This window comes from Jatropha curcas, chromosome 1, assembly GCF_041381405.1.
Source record: "Jatropha curcas cultivar XTBG-Jc1 chromosome 1, XTBG_Jcur_1.0, whole genome shotgun sequence".
In the NCBI taxonomy this organism is placed as follows: Eukaryota; Viridiplantae; Streptophyta; class Magnoliopsida; order Malpighiales; family Euphorbiaceae; genus Jatropha; species Jatropha curcas.
In genome coordinates, this window is record NC_143151.1 from 16,410,047 (window position 1) to 16,433,765 (window position 23,719).

Below are 23,719 nucleotides of genomic sequence, written 5' to 3' on the forward strand. Positions count from 1 at the left end.
GCCTTCTGAGCAAGAACAGGTGGACATTATAATAAAGAACCTACAACCAGTCTACCAACAGCAACTACAAACCCAGTACCTACCAACATTCCAGTCGCTCATTGCCACTGCTACGAAGGTAGAAGATTTGATTCAAATGGGTCAACTAAAAGAAGACTCGGGTTCCTCAAAATACAAGAAACCTAGCCAAGCTGGCAAAGTCCATGAAGTGGCAAGCATTACCCCCACGAATCCTTTACGTGTGGGAAATATGCGAAATAGCGGTCAATCGTCAAGAAGAACCTACACTGATCTCGGGATGCCAATCCTTTTGGTATTCCGAGAAACTGTCAAAGCAAACTACATCAAACCTTTGGAGGCAAGACCACCACCCAACCCCTTACCAAGGAATTTCAAAGCCAATGAATACTGTGAATACCACCAAGCACATGGGCATAAGACTGAAGCATGTTGGACGCTTAAGAACCGCATCCAAGACTTGGTAGACAACGGTTCAATTATTCCGAGAAGCAAACCCAACATTAGCACTAATCCATTGCCAAACCATTGGGTAAATGCTATTGTTTCTGACCAGGAATTGATCGATCCTTTCGACCTATTCCTAGGGATGAATGAAATCTGTGTCCTAGACCTGAATGACCTGACTGAAGAACTCGATGCCATAACCAGGAGCGGGAGACAATATGAACCATTAGTCTTGGACAAAGTCCCAACTAACCCTTACCAAAGGACAGATGAACCGAAGGAAGACCCGGTGCTCTCACAGCTAAAAAAGACACAAGCTAGGGTTTCGATTTGGGAACTTCTAGCATCATCCTTTCCTCATCGCCAAGCTCTTTGCAAGGCTTTGGGTCAACTTCAAACATCGGTGGAAGTCAGCCCTGAAGTGTTGGTATCCACCCTCACCCAATCATCAAAGGTGCAAAGCATCGGATTTTCTGAGGATGACTTACCCAAGGAGGGAGACAGTCACAACGATGCCCTTTACATCACGGTTCAGACCAGAGATAAAACTGTACCCATGGTTCTCATTGATAATGGGTCGGCATTGAACGTCTGCCCACTAAAAGTGGCCAGCTGCCTGGGTTTGGAAGAAACAGATTTCATTCCGTCCGACCAGATAGTGAAAGCATATGACAGCACCCGGAGAGAAGTGTTGGGGGTTGTTACACTAAAATTAGTTATTGGGCCAGCCATAATGGAGGTACCATTCCAAGTCATTGACGTACCCACCAGTTTCAACCTGCTTTTAGGGCGGCCATGGATACACCACACCAAGGCAATACCTTCCTCTTTGCACCAAAAGGTCAAATTCCCCTACGAAGGTAAGATTATAACGATTCAAGGAGATGATTACAGTCAGCTCAAGAAACCCAAAGGCCAGCCTCTCTTTGAGGTCAACCCCGAAAATGCCAATTTTCCCCTCTCGGGATTTGAATATGACACTGTGCAGTTCATAGAAGGAAAGGCTGCGAACTCCCAAATCCTCTTTGATTTCGGGACGGTGCAAATAAACTGCATAGTTCCTTTGATGCTAAAGATGTCCTATCTGCCGGGAATGAATATGGCAAGGTCCGGGAAGAAATACCCCACACTGCAAGCATGGGAGTGTCCGGTGAATGAAGGGACTTTTGGGCTGGGTTATCAGCCTACTGATGAAGACCGTGCTGAGAAGACCAGAAAAGGAAAGAAGAAAAGCATCCAGATGCCATCACATTTTTTGACTTTGAATAGTCACTTTTGCAAGTCGGGAGAGACGATTCCTTATCGTAGCTTCCCAGAACTGTTTTACTGCCCGGCTGCTAAGAAGATGCTACCTGGGTTAGAAATATTCTCTAATGTCTGGGGTAACGAGCCCGAAACAGTGACTGAACTGGAAGTGGAAGACTTCATGCAGCCTGGTCTCTTTGATGAGATTGCAGTCATCACAGGAAATGATGGGGACCAAGATTTACTGAGCCTGATCAAGCCAAATGAAGGACCTCTCACCAATTGGTACGCCGAGGAGGAGCGCGCTGCTGATAAACCCCCTCCCGAGTCAAACCTAGAGTCAAAATATGTGATCAAGTCCTGTATTGAGTCCGAGTCTGACCCCTAGTCTGAAACTGAGTCAGAGTCCAGTTCCATTCCTGAGTCGTCTGTGTCGGATTTTGAAAATCCAGATTTCAAATTTGATGTAATCTTTGAGGACGATTTCGTCATAATCAATAAAGGCTTGCAAATTATTGACTACCCCGCATGTCTATCTTTCCAAGCATTTCCAAGCAAAAATAATCAAAAAGAAATAAATGAAATGAAAAATGAAAAAGAAAAAAATAATAATTGGCAAAGAAGAAAATGAACATACATACATTGCATCTGACTGTGTGAACAGGGAACAGGTCAGTGAATGCTTAAAGAAGTTTGCCGATTGCTTCATGTGGAAGGCAAGTGACATCACGGGAATTGACCCAGCAATAGTGGTGCATAAGATTCCAGTATACCCTGAGGCTAAGCCAGTGAAACAGAAGCTAAGAAGGCTTAAAACAGAATGGTCCTTGAAAATCAAGGAGGAGGTAGCCAAGCAACTGGAGAATAAGTTCATAGAACCCATTGCCTACCCGACATGGTTAGCAAATATCGTGCCGGTACCGAAGAAAGATGGCAAAGTCAGAATGTGTGTGGACTATCGGGATTTGAATAGAGCATGTCCGAAGGACGACCTCCCCCTGCCGCATATTGACTTGTTGGTAGACCGAATGGCGGGACACGAGATGGTCTCCTTGACCGATCTTGCTGTCGGGTACAACCAGATAATGATGCATGTTCCAGACAAAGAGAAAACGGCATTCATCACGGAGTGGGGAACCTACTGCTACAGGGTCATGCCTTTTGGGCTCAAAAATGCCGGGGCAACCTATCAAAGAATGGCGACGACCATCTTCCATGACATGATTCACGAAGAAGTAGAAGTGTACGTGGACGATATGGTTGTTAAATCAAAAACAGCTGAAGAACATACAACAGCGCTTGAGAAGTTCTTCCTTAGACTTCGAAAGTACAATTTAAAACTCAACCCGGCAAAATGTCTGTTTGGAGCTACATCCGGAGTATTTCTGGGGCATATGGTCAGTCGGAAGGGCATAGAAATTGATCCTTCAAAAGCAAAAGCCGTTATGGAAATACCAGCACCGAGGACGGAAAAGGAAGTTCGGGGTTTCCTAGGAAGGCTACAGTACATCAGCCGGTTCATCAATCAATTGGCTGATACTTGTGGTCCGATCTTCAAATTACTCAGGAAAGGAATAGCCGTAAAATGGAATGAGGATTGCCAGAAAGCTTTCGACCAAGTCAAGCAATATCTGTTATCCCCGCCAGTTTTACAGCCACCAAGGCTAGGAAAGCCTTTGCTGTTGTACCTATCAGTGACAGAAGAAGCGATGGGTGCAATGCTAGCTCAACAAGCAGAAGATACGAGGGTAGAAAATGCCGTGTATTTCCTTAGCAAGAGGATGCTAGAATATGAGCTAAAATACAATAAGATAGAGAAGTTGTGTTTGGCTCTGGTATGGGCTTGTACAAAGCTACAGCACTACCTCTCGTCCTACACCACCTACGTCATTTCTGAATCGAACCCCTTGAAATTCCTTATGGAGAGGCCGGTTCTTGACTGTAAAATGGCTAAGTGGGTGTCGGTGCTCGCAGCTTATGATTTAAAATTTGTACAACGAAAGGCGGTGAAAGGCGGAGCCTTGGCTGATCAACTAGCAGAATTACCGGTCGAAGACCAAATGCCGGAGGTAGAATTTCCTGATGAAGACTTGGTGAACTTGGAAAGTGAAGTCTGGGAAATGTACTTCGATGGAGCTTCGAACTACCATGGAAATGGGGTCGGAGTCGTATTCAAAGCTCCTTGTGGAGAATACATTCCAATCGCTGTCAAATTAGATTTCGACTGTACCAACAATGAAGCCGAGTATGAAGCTTGCATCAAGGGGTTGGAAGTGGCCCTGGAGAAAGAAATAAAAATCCTTAGGGTTTTTGGAGATTCCAATCTGATAGTCTCTCAAGCTCTAAGAAAATGGAAAATTAAAGAAGAGCGTTTGGTTCCTTACCTACGATGCTTGGACGAATTGGCTCAGCAATTTGAGGATTTATCCTTCCATTACTTGCCACGATCCAAAAATCAGTTTGCAAATGCTCTAGCTACTCTAGCCTCCATGGTCAATATAGAAGGAGATCGAGTCATTCGACCTTTGACAGTGCGGCTGCAGAAGCAGCCAGCACATATCATGAATTTGGTCGATGACAAGCCCTGGTATTGGGATATACAGAATTATCTTCAGAATGAAGCCTACCCGGAAGGATCTACCAAAACTGATCAACGGACATTGAGACAGTTAGCATCCGGATATTTCCTCACTGAGGGAGTTCTGTATAAGAGAAGTTGGAGCGGCCTGCACCTAAGGTGCATTGATGAGGAAGAAGCTCAAACCATCATGGATTCCTTACACAATGGGGAGTCTGGTCCACACATGCACGGGATAGCCTTGGCTCGAAAAATCGCGAACTTGGGTTATTACTGGTCGACAATGAATGCAGATTGCGCGAGGCACGCGCAGAAGTGCCACGAATGTCAAGTTTTTGCTAAGTCACAAAGACAGCCTCCGGTCAATCTGAATCCCATTACTTCACCATGGCCTTTCGCAACTTGGGGCATAGATGTGATCGGAAAAATCCACCCGAAGGCCTCTAACGGCCATCAATTCATCCTGGTTGCTGTAGATTATTTCACTAAGTGGATCGAGGCAGCCTCTTATTCAGTTTTAAATGCCAAGAAGGCAGCACAGTTTGTCCGTACTAACATCCTTTGTCGGTACGGAACACCATTCGAGATCATCACGGATAATGGGTCTCACTTTCAGAGTGAATTTTCTAATTTGTTGAAAGAAACGAGAATTCAACATCATAAGTCCTCACCCTATCGTCCACAAACAAACGGGGCTGTAGAAGCTGCAAATAAGGCCATAAAAGTTATTTTGCAAAAGACAATTAAGAAGCACAAAGCCTGGCATGAACAGTTACCGAATGCTCTATGGGGATACAGGACTTCAATCAGAACGCCCACCGGAGCAACTCCGTATTCTTTAGTACATGGTATGGAAGCAGTATTGCCTATTGAGCTGGAAGTTCAGTCGGCACGGATCATTCAGGAAAGCCAGATCAGCGAAGCGGATTGGACTAAGAATTATCACTTGCAACTTTTGGGTATGGACGAAAAGCGATTGCAAGCAATCCACCAAACTCAAGTCTACCAGAGGAGAATGGCACGACATTTTAATAAGAGGGTCAAAGACCGAAAACTGGAAGAAGGTTGCTTGGTCCTGAAGGAGATTAGACAGCCAATCATAGACCCACGTGGGAAGTTTCGCCCTCATTGGGCTGGACCCTATGTGTTGAAGAAAATATTGTCCGGCGGAGCCGTCATCTTGACTGATTTGGATGGTTTGGAATTCACGAATCCATGTAATTTAGATCAGTTAAAAAGATATTTTGTGTAATAAGCATTGCATAATGTAAAATGAACTACATTAGGCCTGATTCTCTTCGAAAAAAAAAAAAGAAATTATGTATCGGAGATATGTAGGCAGCCCTCTTTGGGCGCGGTCTAAGCATTAATAAAAAAAAATCACTTTATAATTTCATTCTTCTTTGCCAAATAAAAAAAAAAGAAGAAAAAAAAAAAAAAACCGCTAAGTTGAAAACCCGAAAGGGCGGCTTAGGCAAAAATCGGGGCTCGCTAAGTTGAAAACCCGAAAAGGGCGGCTTAGGCAAAAAAAAAAAAAATGGGTAGCTCGCTAAGTTGAAAACCCAAAAGGGCGGCTTAGGCAAAAATCAGAGCTTAGATAAATAAAGTTGGAAAATGCTTGGAAAGCTTAAAAGACGATAACATGCCCAATTAAAAGCAATAAAGTCAAACAGTCCAAAGTCAAGCAGAAAACTAAAGAGACCAAGAAAAATAAATAATAAAGTCCAAATCCAAAGGAACATACATCCAAAAATCCAATGCCAAAACACCAAAATCCACACCCAAAGTCCCAAGTAAAAGACAAAAGAGTTCAAACAAAGCCAAAACACCAAAAGTCCAAAAGCCTATTAGAGTCTAGGTACCCCGTCGCCTCCGTGGGGCAACGTCCTCCGAGTCATCCCCAGTTGCTGAACTCCCTCCAGCCTCGCCTGTCCGAGGAGCCAACATGATCTCCTCATCAGTCCTAATCCCATCACCAGCGTCAGCCTGAGTCCAACCCTCGAGTGCACTCAGCAATGCGTTCCTCCTTGGCTTTTCCACTGGCCAGACAACGGTCATGAACCAGGTCCGATATTTAGGAGAAGTATGAATACCAGCAGGATTAGGTAAGGGCCTAACCATGTGGTGGTCTCTAACCCATGCCCTAAGAACGGCTCGGGTAACTCCCGGAGTGATGGCTGAATCAGCTAAAGAATCATCCATAATCGGAACAGTTTGATCTATCCCCATCTGCCTCAAAACGCGTGAAGCGCAGTACCAGTTACAATGTGTAAGGCCTAAAAGGTAAACCTGAGTATGACGAAAGCTAACCTGGATAAAACGGATGATGTCATACCAGGGTACAAACCACTGCACCTCATTTGGACCCAATTCCATTAGCCATGAAGTCCATGCATCAGCAGACGGGTATGTGATCAGAATCCTCCGCATACGATACTGAGAAGGGTTGTAAGGCAAATGGGTAGGAGCAGCAACCACTTGAAGGTGGTCCTTCAACCAAACCTGAGTAATGGATCCTTTCTATTACAAAGGGATGAACCAAAAAAAAAAAAAAAAAAAAAAGATGAGAGGAAAATACCTGGAGTATAATCGGGGAAACTGTCCAGTCCTCGAAGCCTAAAGCAGCTCTGTCAAGGCTCCTGATGGTTTCTGCCAGCACAATGCCACCAATGCAACCCGTGTCCTCCATCTGCCGAACCATAGGACAGAGTCGCAAGTCCCCGAAGCCTGGGTCCTTGTTAAACAAGAAACCAGCTAATAAGCAAAAAACCAAGGCCCGCATCCTCAGCCTCATCCGGTCTGGGTCATCTGAACGGACCTCTGAAAATTCATCAATCAGAGGCAGCAGAATTGCTTTCTGATCACCAACAATCATAGCCCTAGCTTGAGGTCGACTAAACTGAAACAGGTTTTCAAACGACCGAACATACCCAATCTTGACTTCGTGCCTGACCAACGGGGCATTGGGATCGCACCCTATGATAGCACAAAATTCCTCAAAAAGAGGACACATCTCCTCCATCATGGCTCCGAACCGGAACACATGGGACTCAGGATCCCAAAGTCTGATGCAGGCCCATAAAAAATTCCAGTCGATTACTACCCCCTGAGAGTAACGATAGGAGAGAGACCATACCTCCCCAAATTGATCTTTTCAACTTTGGAGAGACTCCTAGTCCAGCTGTGCATGCTGTGATTGAAAGAAGGATTCATTCTTTAAAAGCAACAAGAATAAAAGGAGAAGAGAGAAAAGAAGGAATGAGTGAAGAAGCAACCAACAAAACAAGTTTTTATAGAAAAATGCGCCGAATGAAGACGGCAGCAGCCGCCGAACGAAGGCGGCAGCAGCCGCCGAACGAAGGCGACAGCGGCCGCCAAATTGCCACCAAATAACGGCGGCAGCAGCCGCCGAATAATGGCGGCAACGGCCCCTACAAAATTCACATTCAGGCCAAAGTGGCCCGAAAAATCACAATCAGGCCAAAGTGGCCCGAAAAATCACAATCAGGCCAAAGTGGCCCGAAAAATCACAATCAGGGCCCAGAGGCCCGAAAAATCACAATTCAGGCCCCAGAGGCCCGAAAATTCACATTCAGGCCACAGAGGCCCGAAGAATCACATTCGGGCCAAAGTGGCCCGAAGAATCACATTCGGGCCAAAGTGGCCCGAAGAATCACAATCAGGCCAAAGTGGCCCGAAGAATCACAATCAGGCCCCAGAGGCCCGAAAAATCACAATTCAGGCCCCAGAGGCCCGAAAATTCACATTCAGGCCAAAGTGGCCCGAAGAATCACAATCAGGCCCCAGAGGCCCGAAAAATCACAATTCAGGCCCCAGAGGCCCGAAAATTCACATTCAGGCCAAAGTGGCCCGAACAATCACAATCAGGCCCCAGAGGCCTGAAGAATCACAATCAGGCCCCACAGGCCCGAAAAATCACAATTCAGGCCCTAGAGGCCCGAAAATTCACATTCAGGCCCCAGAGGCCCGAAAAATCACATTCAGGCCCCAGAGGCCCGAAAAATCTCAATTCAGGCCCCAGGGGCCCGAAAAATCTCAATTCAGGCCCCAGGGGCCCGAAAAATCACATTCAGGCCCTAGGGGCCCGAAAAATCACATTCAGGCCACAGAGGCCCGAAAAATCACATTCAGGCCGCAGGGGCCCGAAAAATCACATTCGGCCGCAGAGGCCTGAAAATTCACAATTCGGCCTAAGGCCCGAAATTCAAAACTCGGCCTAGGGTCCGAAAATTCACAACTCAGCCCAAGGCCCCACAATCCCAATTTGGCCCAAGGTCCGAGTTTCGCCTTCAAAATTTGCTCCTTCAAAATTTGCTCTCATAAATCATTTTTATGATAGCCAGTGGGGGGCAACTGTGAATACTCAAATTCTACAGTATCAATGCCGGACTGCAAACAGTCCGGCCGGACCGAAGGCCATTTTGGACATTTACTGAAAGTATGCCAATATGGTACTTAAAACATCCGGAATATCGCGAGGATCGCGGAACAGGTCCCGGAATGTTTTTCGGAGGTCCGAAACTCCCGAAAGCTCCTTCGGAGTGAAATGCCCAAAAGGCCGCCGCCGTGTACGGCGGCCGGCCGTCGACCTCCGGCGGCATCGCCTGCCGGGCCCAGGCGGCACCTGCCGCCGGACCCCGGCTGCAGCTGCCGCCCAGCACGGGCGGCACATGCCGCCCCACCGCCTGGGCGGCACCTGCCGCCCCACCGCCTGGGCGGCAGCTGGCGCCCTGCACGGGCGGCACCTGCCGCCCCACCGCCTGGGCGGCAGCTGCCGCCCAGCACGGGCGGCACCTGTCGCCCTGGACCCGAAAATGGCCTATAAATAGACCATTTTCAGCCTATTTTTGACACCCCTGTCTGTGTTGACGGACGAATCCTTCTCCCTCTCACGCTCCTTGCGTTTTCTTTACCGCTTTTTGCATTTAATTTAATTTTTATTGCATTTTTATTATGATATTTGGACATTAAAATTAAACAAATTAAAATTAATTAATATTTCCTAAGCGAGGAGCTTAATCTGGAGTTAAGAAGCAATCGTCGATTAAATCAGGTATGTAAACAAAACTCTGCCTATTTAATTTTAGCACTTCATGCATATTTCTCTTCTACTCTTAATAATTCTACAATTGCATAAATGCATCCACGTCATTATTTTTTGGTAAATAAACTGCCTTAATTAATTTGATTAAGCTTAAATGCCCGGTTAATCAATAATCGTGGTATTAAAGCCTTAAATCCGATAATATTGGTCAAAAGAGCCTAGTTAATTAATAACTACGGTTCAACTGCCTTATTTTCAACAAATCCGGCTTAAGTCCAATTAATCAATAATTGTGGCTAAAAGCCTTAATCAATCACGTTTCGACAATAAATTGTTATTAAGCTCGAACGCCCGATTAATTAATAATCGTGGCATTAAAGCCTAAATCGCACATTTTGGCAAACTAATTGCCTAAAACAACACATTTCGGCCAAAGGCCCTAAAATCAACCATTTTGGCGACAATCGCCCAATCAACACTTTTGGCAAACAGATCAACACATTTTGGCTAAAAGCCTTAAAATCAATCATTTTGGCGACAATCGTCCAATCACATCATTTTGGCAAACAGATTGCCTAAATCAACACATTTTGGCTAAAAGCCTTAAAATCAATCATTTTGGCGACAATCGCCCAATCACCACTTTTGGCAAATAGATTGCCTAAATCAACCATTTTGGCACAAATGCCTTAAAATCAACAATTTTGGCGACAAATCGCCCGACAACCGTTTTTGGCACAAATGCCTTAAAATCAACACATTTTGGCGACGAACGCCTAATCGAATCAATCGATCTTTTTGGCAAAATGCCTAAACAAACATGCACAAAGCATACACACACATGCACAAAGCATACACACACTCATGCATTAAGCATACACCTTTAAAGCCCTTCAAAGAAGGCCTATCGAACTACGTTGACTTTGATCTTCCATTCAAACGGAAGTACGTAGGCACGTTCGGGATTTCACCCCGGGTGGCAAGTCGAAATCACTTAAAACATTTCATTTTGTCGAATTACATCATTCACCCTTGCAAAACACTCATTCATCGGTTAGTTTATCAGCATGACATAGTCTCGGGATCCACCTCGGTTTCGTAGACTGTGCCTTAATCATTGGGATAATTAATCTAGTAACTAGGTTAATTAAAAATGGAGTCACTTAGGGTTTTTTCCTAGTTTACCCTAAAATAATTAAACAAGGTGGCGACTCACACACATCACGTGTATTTCTTCTCATTCATCATATGCATTACATGCTTATGACATTTTGGGGAAGGGGTTCACAAGGACTTGGAAAGAGATTTTGCCTCTTAATGAGGGCTTGAAAGGAGATTTGTTTTTTTCTTTGAGAACCAAGGGTCCACCTAAAGTCGAAATGATCCAAGGGCTTGGTTTTGGATGAAAAATGGTTGGTTATTGGTTAGGGTTTCACCCTAGGTTTTATGTAAAAAAAGTTAACCATTAACCGGGTTCTTCCCTGGGTTTGTGTAAAAGAGATTGACGATGGTTGGGTTTCACCCTGGGTTGTGTATGTTTTTTTTTTTTTTTAACACTTGCCCCTGAATCCGACTTGGAGGATTTTGCCTCCTGCTTGAGAGAATTGATGCCCTTATTAGCTGAAATAGAATTTCTTCTTAATGAAAGACTAAAAATTCCGTGATTACTTCTGTGATGGGAGAATGGTGAAGGTTCTTATCACTTCTTGCCCCCAAAATGGTGCTGACCATGGAATACTTCAAGACATTGGCTTTATACTTGTCCAATCGATTGAGGAATCAAAGAGAACAAAGCCACTTATATGACTCGAGGAAACGAACAATGTGGATGACATCGCTCGTCTGAAAGGATCGAAGAAACGATGGTCCGAGTGGAGATGAGGTATTAGAGAATTACCTCTCAACGATTATGTTTGACATTTTTTAGGGTTGTTTTGGAAACCCCGGGGATTGAATTGACATTTTCCTCTCTCTCTTTTTTTCGAGGAATGACTTCAAAGAGTGACGCTTTCAAAACGAACTTTTGAGAATGACTTGATTTTTGTGACTCGTTGTGGAATGACCACTGGTGACAGAGACTTGATTTTAGAGACTCATTGGACACTCGATTTAGAGACTCAAATTTTTCTTTTAGTGAATTTTGACTCAAAGGAACTCAGTGATTTCTGGAAAAAATGATTTATATACTCCCAATGAGACCTTTGAAAGGGATTTTCTTTTTTTTTTTTCAAGGACATACTTTACTATTTATCCTACAAGAATGGACTCTCTAAAAGAATTCATGAAAGCACTTTTTTTTCTTTGCCTTAACTTTTGCCTAGTAGCCGCCCTTTCGGGTTTTCGACTCTAGCAGGCTCTTTACCCTAACTTTTGCCTAGACCGCCCTTTCGGGTTTTTAGCCTAGCGGGCTCAATTCTTACCTGAAGCCGCCCTTTCGGGTTTTCAACTCCAGCTTTTTATTTTTCTTTTCTTCTCTTTTTTTTTATTTTTTATTTTTTGTATTGGCAAAGAGAAAATGCTATTTATGATGCAAACTTATGTTTGTGACCGCGCCTTTGTGGCTGCCTACGTATCTCCAAGAGCTCTTCGGGGGATGGGGAGAATCAGGTCTTTCGTAGTTCCTTCTAGGATGCGAACTTCGTGCTCGGCTGGTGCGGAATTCATCTCCCACTTGATGTTAGTGCGGAATTCCTTTCCGTCTTGGTGCGGAATTTATTTCCGACTTGCTGTTGGGGCAAAATTCAATTTCGCCTTAATGCTGATTGTGGAATTCATTTTCGATTTGATTTCTTCGCGGGATTTCTTCCCGGCTTGCTGTCTTTACGGGATTCATTCCCGACTGGATGTCTTTACGGGATTCCTTCCCGACTTGATGTTGATGCAGAATTCATTTCTGACTTAATTTCTTTGCGGGATTTCTTCCCGGCTTGATGTCTTTGCGGGATTCCTTCCCGACTGGATGTCTTTGCGGGATTCCTTCCCGGCTTGATGTTGATGCAGAATTCATTGCTGCCTTGATTTTCTTCGCGGGATTTCTTCCCGGCTTGCTGTCTTTACGGGATTCATTCCCGACTGGATGTCTTTACGGGATTCCTTCCCGACTGGATGTCTTTACGGGATTCCTTCCCGACTTTGATGATGTTGAATCAACTTATTGACTCGAGCTCGTATGATAGTGATGACCCTAGGCGAATCTGACTTTGTTGTTGTAGTGGTTTTACCACTGGTTGACTGCAATATGACTTGTATTCATCACAAAGAGTTTTGAATACCCACATTGTGGTGGTAACTTGAGTGGCTTGAGTGTTGAAGAAGCTTTTATGCTTTGAGTTTGTGGCTTCGCCATGTTTGAATTCTTGAGGTTAATTTGATTCCTTTTCATGAACTTTATCTTCCTCCGAATTTGAAACTTATTTCCTCAATGGTTCTCCTCTCCATAAGGAATTTTGAGGAGACTCTTCCTTTTCCTTGTTTTGAGAAATGATCCTTGTTTATAAGGACACTTGTACTTGTGCCATGCCTGGTGCTTGATTTTCAAGGTGTTTGTTGTCATCCAATTTGTGGAAATGACTGCTTTTTTAACTTGCTTTTTTGAAATGTGAGCAGCCGCTTGGTCTTTGTCCTTATGGCTGAAATGATTTGTCATCTACCCTTGATGGGCTTGAATTTAACGGAGAGCTTACAGTTGACCCGTTTTTGACAACTTGATTTCCTGTAGCTTTGTCCTTAATTTCTTTCTTTTGTGCAGAGGTTCCTTTTGCCCCGTTTTTTCTTTTGCTTGCTTAGAAGCAACCTCTCCATAAAGAATTTCGAGGCAACTTGATCCTGAGATGACCTGAGTAGTGTATGGATAGCATTGCGACTTCGTGCAGACCCAACCCAATTCCAAACATAACTTCTTTATTCTGTCGCTTTCAAGCTCAAAATTCAGACACCTCTCTGTCGGAGCATCTTCCATTCCTGGGTTTTCGGAGAAACCATTCTGGCCCTAACCCCTTCAATCGGCTTTGCCTCGGTACTATTTGAAGTCTTGCGTGCCCTTTGCTGGATCCTTTCCATGATTACCCTTCAAAACTTCCCCTTTGATGGTGCTTCTTAGGATGCCCCCAGCTTTGATTGATGCAGAGCAAATGAAAGGATGAATGCATTTTTCTTTGCCAATTTTTATTATCTTTTTTTTTTATCATCATTTTTTTTTTTGATTTTTTTTTTGTGCTTTCACAGGAAAGGATAGGGAAAGAGTATAAACATGATTGGAACGTAAACTGATCCCTTTTTATTGATAAGACAAAATTTGTGTACAAAAGACACTTAGATTTACAAATTTGAATTGAATGAAAAAAACTTGAATGGAAATGAAAATGAAAAGAAAAGCTAGACCCTAAAAGATAGACTCTAGGCGGACTGTGATGGACTAGGATTGGATTGACTGTAGTGACTTTGTTCTTCTCGATGATTCAATCGATCAGACATGTTGTTGTTGGTCTTGAACAATTCCTTTGTTCTTTTGGAGGCTTGATCTCAACCTTCTCAGGCGCAAACTTCATTTATTTCTAAGAAAAGTTCGAAAGGATCGAACGATTCTTGTTCGGCAATTTTTTTTGCATTAATCCTATGGTTAGGCAAGGGATTGGTTGATATTCAGCTTGCTCTTGGGGATGATGGACCCATTGTCAACCAGGTCTTGTAGACGGTTTTTCAAAGTCCAGCATGATTCTGCTTCTTGTATGAGTCTTCTTTGAGCTGACCCAACTGGATTAAGTCTTCCACCTTAGTTGCAGTCACAATGAGTGATTGGAACGTAGGCAAGTACTGTGTTTGAAGTTGTGACTGGTAGACGGGCAGTAAATTCTTGATTATTATGTCAACTTGTTCTTGTTCAGAGGGTCGGTTGATCATTTGAGCAGCTTTGGCTCTCCACCTCGAAAGGAATGAGGAGAAGGGCTCATTGTTCTTTTGTTTAGTGGTTTCCAGCTCCCTCCGGGTAACATCCACTTCGATATTATAATGATACTGCGTGTTGAAAGCGTTGCATATGTCCTCCCAATTCTTCATTTTGGAACGATCCAAGCTTACAAACCATCTTAATGCAGCACCAGTCAAAGATTGCTGAAACAACTGAGCAAGGAGCTCGCTGTTCAGGCCAAACGGGTTGAGGGCACCCACATACATTTTCAGGTGCGTTTTGGGACAAGTGGTTCCATCAAACTTGTCCATGTTGGGCATTTTGAACTTCGTGGGCAGTCTTGCTTCAGGGAACAAGGACAAGGAGTCCATGTCCACCACTTCCTTGTGTGTCTTAAGGGCAGTAATAGACCTTTCCAACAATTCCAGCTTCTCTCTCATTTTCTGAGCTTCCAGCTCAGAAGCAGTTCTAGCGGGCATGTCATCCAGGGCAGGGTTTGAGGACGTTGATGCAGCACCGGGTCCCTGATTGGAAGCAGCAGGTCCACTTCCCCCAGCGGAAGCCCCATTTCCATTACCACCACCTAGTTCAGCTAATAGGGCAGTTCTCTGGGCAGCCAATGCCTCATTCATTCTAGCCTCCATTCTGGCTTCCATTTGTTCTATGAGGTTTTGGATGTCAGACAGTGATGCCATTGGTGCAATCGGGGTTGTTGGACTTGTGGGGGAGGGCTCTGTTGGTGTTTCGGGTACAGGTGGTCTTTGGAGGGGTACCTATAAAAGGACATAGTCAAAATGATTAGACTATCCTATATCAGGTGTTTTCATAGGGTTTGTGAGATAGTGTGAGGTAGGGTAGTGCAAGGGTAAGGTATTTGGACTTGACCCTTGTGATGTGGGGTGGTTTGTCCCTGTGTAGTAGGGTAATGTTGGTATGCTAGGACACCTAGGGTAGGACCCAATGGGATGTGATATGTAAGGTAGAGTGTTTAGGGCTGGACACCTCGACTTTTCGAAAGGCCCTAAGTTCTCAAAGAAAAAATTTTTTTGGGCCTTAGGGGCCAAAATGTGAATTTTTGGGCCTTTGAGGCCAAAATGTGAGTTTTTGAGCCTTTGGGGCCAAATTGGGAATTCTTGGGCCTTTGTGGCCAAATTGGGAACTTTTGGGCCTTTGGGGCCAAATTGGAAATTTTTGGGCCTTTGGGGCCAAGATGTGAACTTTTGGGCCTTTGGGGCCAAGATGTGAACTTTTGGGCCTTTGGGGCCAAATTGGAAATTTTTGGGCCTTTAGGGCCAAAATTGGATTTTTTTTTTTTTGGCCATTGGGGCCAAGATGTGAATTTTCGGGGCCTTTGGGGCCAAATTGGGAATTTTAGGGCCTTCGGGGCCAAGATGTGAATTTTCGGGCCTTTGGGGCCAAAATGGAAATTTTAGGGCCTTAAGGGCCAAGATGTGAATTTTTCAGGTCTTAGGGACCAAAATGTAATTTTTCAGGTCTGAGGGACCAAAATGTAATTTTTCAGGTCTCAGGGACCAAAAATGTGATTTTCCAGCTTTAAAATGGAATGTTTTTTCGTGAAGTATGGGATGAATGCGTGAATGCGCACAACATCACGTCATAATCTATTTATGATATGATTCATGTCATTGGGTGCATACAGTCCTAAAGGATAGGTTCTATAGGCTATGACTCAAATAGAGAATCGGCTTATAAGGGACCCTTGAACCTTGAGTATGGATATACCTAACCACATGTGAAACAAAGAGTTTCGCATGGGTCCAACGGTACGCATACCCATGGGCCACCCCCAAAAGGATTAGGGATGGTTTGCGGTAACAGGGAGGACGCTTTGGCTGTCCGTCGACATAATCAAAGAGACCTGCCGATCAGCGCTACTTGCTATCCAGACTCAGAAGTTTGAACAGAGAGAGAAGAAATTCATTTGAAATTCATTTTTTATGCAATGGAGAAAAAGATTCTCAATCGTGCCAATAAGTCAACAAATTTAAATGTTTTAATCAAATTTGTCAATTAAGTTCAAATTTTCTCATCAAGTATTCTTAAAGAAAGAACACTCAATTCAAGTCAAGGTACCCTGCAAAACGAAGCATAGTAAAATAATGCCCTGAAGAAGGGCCGGTTAGTCTATGCAGCAATTGTAGTCCACTTATGCAAAAAGATTACATAATATCCCCAGCAGAGTCGCCAAACTGTGAACCCCTCCCCAAAATATCAATGGCATGTGAATGCATGTGACTAAGGGTGGAAATGCACGTGAATGTGTGAGTCGCCACCTTGTTTAATTGTTTTAGGGTAAACTAGGAAAAAACCCTAAGTGACTCCAATTTTAATTAACCTAATTCTAGATTAATTAACCCAAATGGTTAAGGCATGGTCTACGAACCCGAGGTGGATCTCGAGACTATGTCATGCTGATGAACTAACCATGAATGAATGCTTTGCAGGGTGATTAATGTGATTTAGACCAATGAAATGTGATTTTGACTTGCCGCTCGGGGTTAAATCCCTAACGTGCCTACGTACTTCCGTTTGAATGGAAGATCAAAGTCAACGTAGTTCGATAGGCCTCTTTTAGAGGGCTTTGAATGGGTATGCTTTATGCATGAGTGTGTGTATGCTTTGTGCATGAGTGTGTGTATGCTTTGTGCATTTTGTTTAGGCATTTTGCCAAATTGTTGATTGATTTGATTAGGCATTTGTTGCCAAAAGTGTTGATTTAAGGCTTTTAGCCAAAAGATTGGTTGGGCGATTGTCGCCGAAATGATTAGGCAATTTGATTGCCAAAATGATTGATTTTAGGCGATTATCGCCAAAATGATTGATTTTAAGGCTTTTAGCCAAAAAAGAGTGATTTAGGCAATTTGATTGCCAAAATGATTGATTTTAGGCGATTGTCGCCAAAATGATTGATTTTAAGGCTTTTAGCCAAAAAGAGTGATTTAGGCAATTTGATTGCCAAAATGATTGATTTTAGGCGATTGTCGCCAAAATGCTTGATTTTAAGGCTTTTAACCAAAAGATTGATTAATTTTAAGGCATTTTGCCAAAGCTTTTGATTTAAGCGATTTGTCGCTAAAAGGTGGTTAATCTAATTTATTGGCAATTGGTTTGCCAAAAATTGATTAACTGAATTGTAATGTAGGCAATTAATTGCCAAAAAAAAATGTGTGTAATGAAGGCTATTTGGACACAATTATTGATTAATTGGACTTAAGCCGAATTTGTTCGAAATAAAGGCAATTTCACCATAGTTATTGGTTAACTAGGCTTTTTAGCCAATATTGTCGGATTTAAGCTTATCACCACGATTATTGATTAGCCGGGCGTTTAGCCTAAATTTGTTTAATTAAGGTAGTTTATTTGTCAAATTCATGATGTGAATGTATTTATGCAGTTGTAGAATTTAGGAGTAGAAGAGAAATATGCATGAAGTGCTAAAACTAAATAGACAGGGTTTAATTATTACCTGGGTCAGTCGTCGGCCACTTCTTAGCTCCAGATTAAGCTCCTCGTTTGGGGAATATTAATTAAAATTGATTTAATTTAAGTGACCAAGTATCACAACAAGAAAGTAATAAAAAATAAATTAAAAATGCAGAAAAAGCAGTAAAAGAATCGCAAGGAGCGTAGGGGAGAAGGAGCGTCCGTCAACACAGACTGAGTGTGGCGAACAGAAGGCCCGGAGGCTGCTTTTATAGGCGAAATCGGACTGTTTCGGCGGCCAGGCCGCCGGGCTCGGCGGCCGGGCCGCCGGAGCTCGGCGGCCCGCTCCGGCGGTTCTGCTGATTTTTCGCTTCGGAGGCTTTTCCGGGAGTTCCGGACCTCCAAAAAATATTCCGGGACCAGTTCCGTGATCCTTGCGACGTCCCGGACGTTTTAAGTACCATATTGGCATATTTCCGTTGAACTTCCAAAATGGCCTTTGGTCCGGCCGGACTGTTTGCAGTCCGGGAAACCTGGCTCTTTGAGCCTCAAAAAAGGGTATTCACAAGCGACTGCAGCCGCCGGCGATAGCGGCTATCGCCGCCTTTAAGGGCGGCCGGGAAAACTGGCTTTTTGAGCCTCAAAATTTGAGTATTCACAATATCAAGAATAACAAAATCAACAGGAAAGATGAATGTACCTACCTTTACAAGCACGTCTTCTACAATCCCTCTAGGATATTTAATTGAACGATCTGCTAATTGCAAAGACATCCTTGTTGGTTTGAGCTCTCCCATACCTAGCATCTTAAAAACTTCATAGGACATAAGATTGATGCTAGCACCCAAATCTGCCAAAGCTTTTTCAAAGTCAAGATTACCAATGTTACAAGGGATAGAAAAACTTCCTGGATCTTTTAACTTTGGAGGCAGTTTGTTTTGGATAATCGCACTGCACTCCTCGGTTAACATTACCGTTTCTTGCTCATCCATTTTTCGTTTCTTGCTCAAGATATCTTTTAGGAATTTAGCATAGCTAGGCATTTGAGCAAGAGCTTCAGCAAAAGGAATATTGATTTGGAGCTTCTTAAACACATCCAAAAATTTGAGGAAGCTCTTGTCATCTTGTGCTTTCTTTAGTCTTTGTGGAAAGGGAACAGGGGGAACATAGGGTTTTACCTTTTCCTGTTCTTCTAAGTCAATGATAGGCACCTTTGGCTGTTCTTTTTCTTCTTTTTCTTTCCTTGGTGGTTCATCTATCTGTTTCCCACTCCTCAAGGTGATAGCCTGCACTTGTTCCTTTGGATTCTTTTCAGTATTGCTAGGTAACGTACCTTGAGGTCGAGATGCCATCATGTTTGCAAACTGTCCTAGCTGAATTTCCAAATTTCTTATTGCAGCCTGCTGGATTTTATGGTTCTCTCTAGTTTCAATCATGAATTCCATGTGTGATTTGGAAAGAGCAGTGAGGAGGTCATCATGAGATTTCTTTTCCGGAGGATGGAAACCAAGTGGTGCATTCAAGGCATTGTTAGGATTACCATAGGATAGATTAGGATGATTCCTTAGCCTGTTATCATATGAATTTGAATAAGGATAATTCTTTCTTCCTTGATTCATCACATAGTTCACTTGCTCCAAAGTTGGTGGATTTAAAGAGTCCATGATGCATTCTCCAATTCCATGCTGTCCATTGCACCTATCACAAACTTGCATAACAGAATATACAGGATTAGTAGTTAACATGTCCAATTTCCTTACCATGTTATCTACCTTGGCATTAAGTGTTTTAATGGCGTTATTTCGTAGACTCCTGCGGTCCTTCTTCTTTCGGTATTGTTTTGGTAATGGCTGTTGCTTGCCATTTCCTCTATTAACTCATATGCTTCATCAATTCCTTTCTTTTCAAAGGATCCACCTGCAGCTGCATCTAAGGTAATTTTGATGTTAGGAGATAATGCATTATAGAAAGTTTGTACTTGTAACCACTTGGGCAAACTGTGATGTGGGCACTTTCTTAACAAGTCCTTGAATCTTTCCCAAGCTTCATACAAGCTCTCTTGATCATGATGAGCAAATGTCATTATCTCATTGCGCAACTTGGTGGTTTTTGAGGATGGGAAGAATTTGGCTAAGAATTTTTGAGCTAATTCATCCCATGTGGTAAAACTCCCAGCGGGACACGATTGTAACCATGATCTAGCTTTATCCCTAAGAGTGAATGGGAAAAGTCTTAATTTGATTGCATCTTCAGAAACACCGTTTTGTTTGAATGTGTCACAAATTTCCAAAAAATTGGTGATGTGAGCATTAGGATCTTCACTAGGCAACCCCCCATATTGAATTGAGGTAGAGAGCATTTGAATGATTGCGGGTTTAATCTCAAAGTTATTAGCTTCTACCCTAGGTCTAGTAATACTTGAGGTTGTCCCATTCAGATTAGGTGTTGTATAGTCCCTTAAGGTACGGACCGGATGTTGAAGTGGTGGTCCAACTATGTTCTCGTTTTCGATTTCGTCAGCCATGTCTGCCTGTTGTTCGATTTTTACTTCTTGTGTTTTTCTTGCAGCGTTGAGCCTTCGAAGAGTTCGTTCAATTTCCGGATCAAAGATTAGAGGTTCAGTCCTCCTTGATCTCCTTTGCATAAAACAACCTGGAACAGTACTTAAAAGAAAATTAAATAAAAACGAAAGAGTGTCTAAATTAATAACAGGGTAATTCGTATTGATATTGCTACGCCAATCCCCGGCAACGGCGCCAAAAAACTTGACAGCGGTTTTCGCAAGTGTACGAAATCGCAACAAGTAATATAGAGTAAGAAAGTATCGTATCCACAGGGATTGTTTATCAATTACCAAAATTATGTTAACCTATTATTATTTAGATGATGATAAAAGGAATTCGCTGTAAAGTAAATAAAATTCAAAGTAAAAGAGACCAAACACAAAATTTAGGTGAAAAGAAATCAGGGGATTAAGCTACTAGGGAATTTGATTTCATATAATTCTATCTAGCTTATTCTATTAGTTCATTAATCAAGTTTAATTGTTCAAGTAGGAGAAAACAACCCTAAGGTTACTAACAAGCTCTCCCGATTTATTGTTAGTTATTCTAATCCAATTTAATCACCTGATAAGTGTAAATTTTATAGTGTTTTTAATATAGTTTTTATTAGAATTTTAGTAAGTTTTTACTTCTTTAATTTAATTTTAAATCACTTTTAGTGTAATTGTGTTTAAAAGCTTCCTTGGTCTTTAATCCGCTTGATCTAAGAGAAAATTGCAGAAATTTGGCGCAGAAAAGAACTTTAGAATACAAGGCACTCAGCTTCTAGCACGCCCAGCCCGTGCTGGAAGGCACGCCCATGCTAGAAGCCAAGTAAACCAAAGGAAAGACATAAGAGAGCACGGCCAGGGTGTGTCAAACGGCACGGCCGTGCTATAATGGGACCAGGGCGTGTCAAGCATAGCATGCCCATGGCAACTCTAGACAGACTTCCAGAGAAGAGCACGCCCAAGCCGTGCTATGTAGCACTCCCGTGCCTCAGTACTTCACTAGCCCGTGCTACCTAGCACGCCCCGTGCTTCACTAGCCAGACCTCCAGACTACAGCACGCCCAGACCGTGCCATGAAGCAAGCCCGTGCTGCCCAGGCGGAACCAGCGTGAATTTAACACGCAAATCAAGCCTTTCTCACATGGGCCGACTTCAGGGAGTTTCCTAAACACACTGAACAAGACCTAGACCTATTCTTGAAGAAAGAGGAGTCCTAATCAAGAAGAAATCAAGAGCCTAAACAGTTATGATCTCCTATAAAGGATTTTGCACTAAATAAGGATTCTATTTCCTAAAAGGAGTCAGACTTGCCTTCAGGACCTCTATATAAAGAAAGAAACTTCTCATAGCAAGGGATCTCGTTTTTTTTTTAGGCAATTTCTTTACATAATTCTTTCTCTCTCTCAAAGAATTCAAGCATCAAACAATTGTGCCAAGATTCAAGGAAGCCATTAACATAGTTGTGATACAGTTTTTATTCTAAACTCTTCATCTTGTTTCTTTCCTTTATTATTGTCTTTAAATATGATGAATGTTCCAAGCATGATTGAGTTTAATTTAATTACTATGTCCAGCTAAACTCTTATACTAGGGATTTGATGTAACTTAATTTAATTTCAGTCTATAATATTAGATTTGTTTTTCTTTGTTCTCGTTATAAATTATTATTGTGCTTAATGCTTCCAGGCAGAAAATTTCCCCTGGATTGAGTTATTTCAATAACTACATTCGGGAGAAGGGTTATTGATATGAAAAAGATAATAATTTACTTGAGAATAATAACTTGATGCGAAAGCTATATGGTTTGACTCAAGGGAGGCTTTCATAAGTTAATAAATTGTTAAGTTGTGGACTCATAAAACAACCATAAAACCTAATGATCTGATTTATGTTTAATTTCACTATTAAAAGTTAAGTAATTAAACTGGATTAGAATAGCTAACAATAAATCGGGAGAGCTTGTTAGAAACTTTAGGGTTGTTTCTCCTACTTGAACAATTAAAGTTGATTAATGAACTAATAGTATAAGCTGGATAGAATTAAGTGAAATCAAATTCCCTAGTAATCTACTTCTCTGATTTCTTTTCACCTGAATTTTTGTGTTTGATTTCTTCTGTTTCTATTTTAAATTTTATTTACCTTATAGCAAATCTCTTTTATCATTGTCTAAATAATAATAGGTTAACACAATTTTGGTAATTGATAAACAATCCCTGTGGATACGATACTCTCTCACTCTATATTACTTGTAGCGATTTCGTACACTTGCGAAAACCGCTGTCAAGTTTTTGGCACCGTTGCCGGGGATTGGCGTATCAATATCAATACGAATTACCCTGTTATTAATTTAGACACTCTTTCGTTTTTATTTAATTTTCTTTTAAGTACTGTTCCAGGTTGTTTTATGCAAAGGAGATCAAGGAGGACTGAACCTCTAATCTTTGATCCGGAAATTGAACGAACTCTTCGAAGGCTCAACGCTGCAAGAAAACCACAAGAAGTAAAAATCGAACAACAGGCAGACATGGCTGACGAAATCGAAAACGAGAACATAGTTGGACCACCACTTCAACATCCGGTCCGTACCTTAAGGGACTATACAACACCTAATCTGAATGGGACAACCTCAAGTATTACTAGACCTAGGGTAGAAGCTAATAACTTTGAGATTAAACCCGCAATCATTCAAATGCTCTCTACCTCGATCCAATATGGAGGTTTGCCTAGTGAAGATCCTAATGCTCACATCACCAATTTTCTGGAAATTTGTGACACATTCAAACAAAATGGTGTTTCTGAAGATGCAATCAAATTAAGACTTTTTCCATTCACTCTTAGGGATAAGGCTAGATCATGGTTACAATCGTGTCCCGCTGGAAGTTTTACAACATGGGATGAATTAGCTCAAAAATTTCTAGCGAAATTCTTTCCATCCTCAAAAACCACCAAGTTGCGCAATGAGATAATGACATTCGCTCATCATGATCAAGAGAGCTTGTACGAAGCTTGGGAAAGATTCAAGGACTTGCTAAGGAAGTGCCCGCATCACAGTTTGCCCAAGTGGCTACAGGTACAAACTTTTTATAATGCATTATCACCTAATATTAAAATCACTTTAGATGCAGCTGCAGGTGGATCCTTTGAAAAGAAAGGAATTGATGAAGCATATGAGTTAATAGAGGAAATGGCAAGCAACAGCCATTACCAAAACAATACCGAAAGAAGAAGGACCGCAGGAGTCTATGAAATAGACGCCATTACAGCACTTAATGCCAAGGTAGATAACATGGTAAGGAAATTGGACATGTTCACTACTAATCCTGTAAATTCTGTTATGCAAGTGTGTGATAGGTGCAATGGACAACATGGAATTGGGGAATGCATCATGGACTCTTTAAATCCACCAACTTTGGAGCAAGTGAACTATGTGATGAATCAAGGAAGAAAGAATTATCCTTATTC

At 42.4% G+C, this 23,719-nt stretch overlaps 2 non-coding genes across 2 annotated transcripts; one reads left to right on the forward strand and one right to left on the reverse strand.

Moving 5' to 3' along the window:
- The first annotated feature begins 19,698 nt into the window (after positions 1–19,698).
- LOC149499062 (small nucleolar RNA R71) lies at positions 19,699–19,804 on the forward strand. Its single transcript, XR_016318990.1, has one exon. It is a non-coding gene; the product is annotated as a small nucleolar RNA R71 (small nucleolar RNA).
- A 3,400-nt stretch (positions 19,805–23,204) lies between these two features.
- Positions 23,205–23,310, reverse strand: LOC149499063 (small nucleolar RNA R71). Its single transcript, XR_016319081.1, has one exon. It is a non-coding gene; the product is annotated as a small nucleolar RNA R71 (small nucleolar RNA).
- Positions 23,311–23,719: the final 409 nt, after the last annotated feature.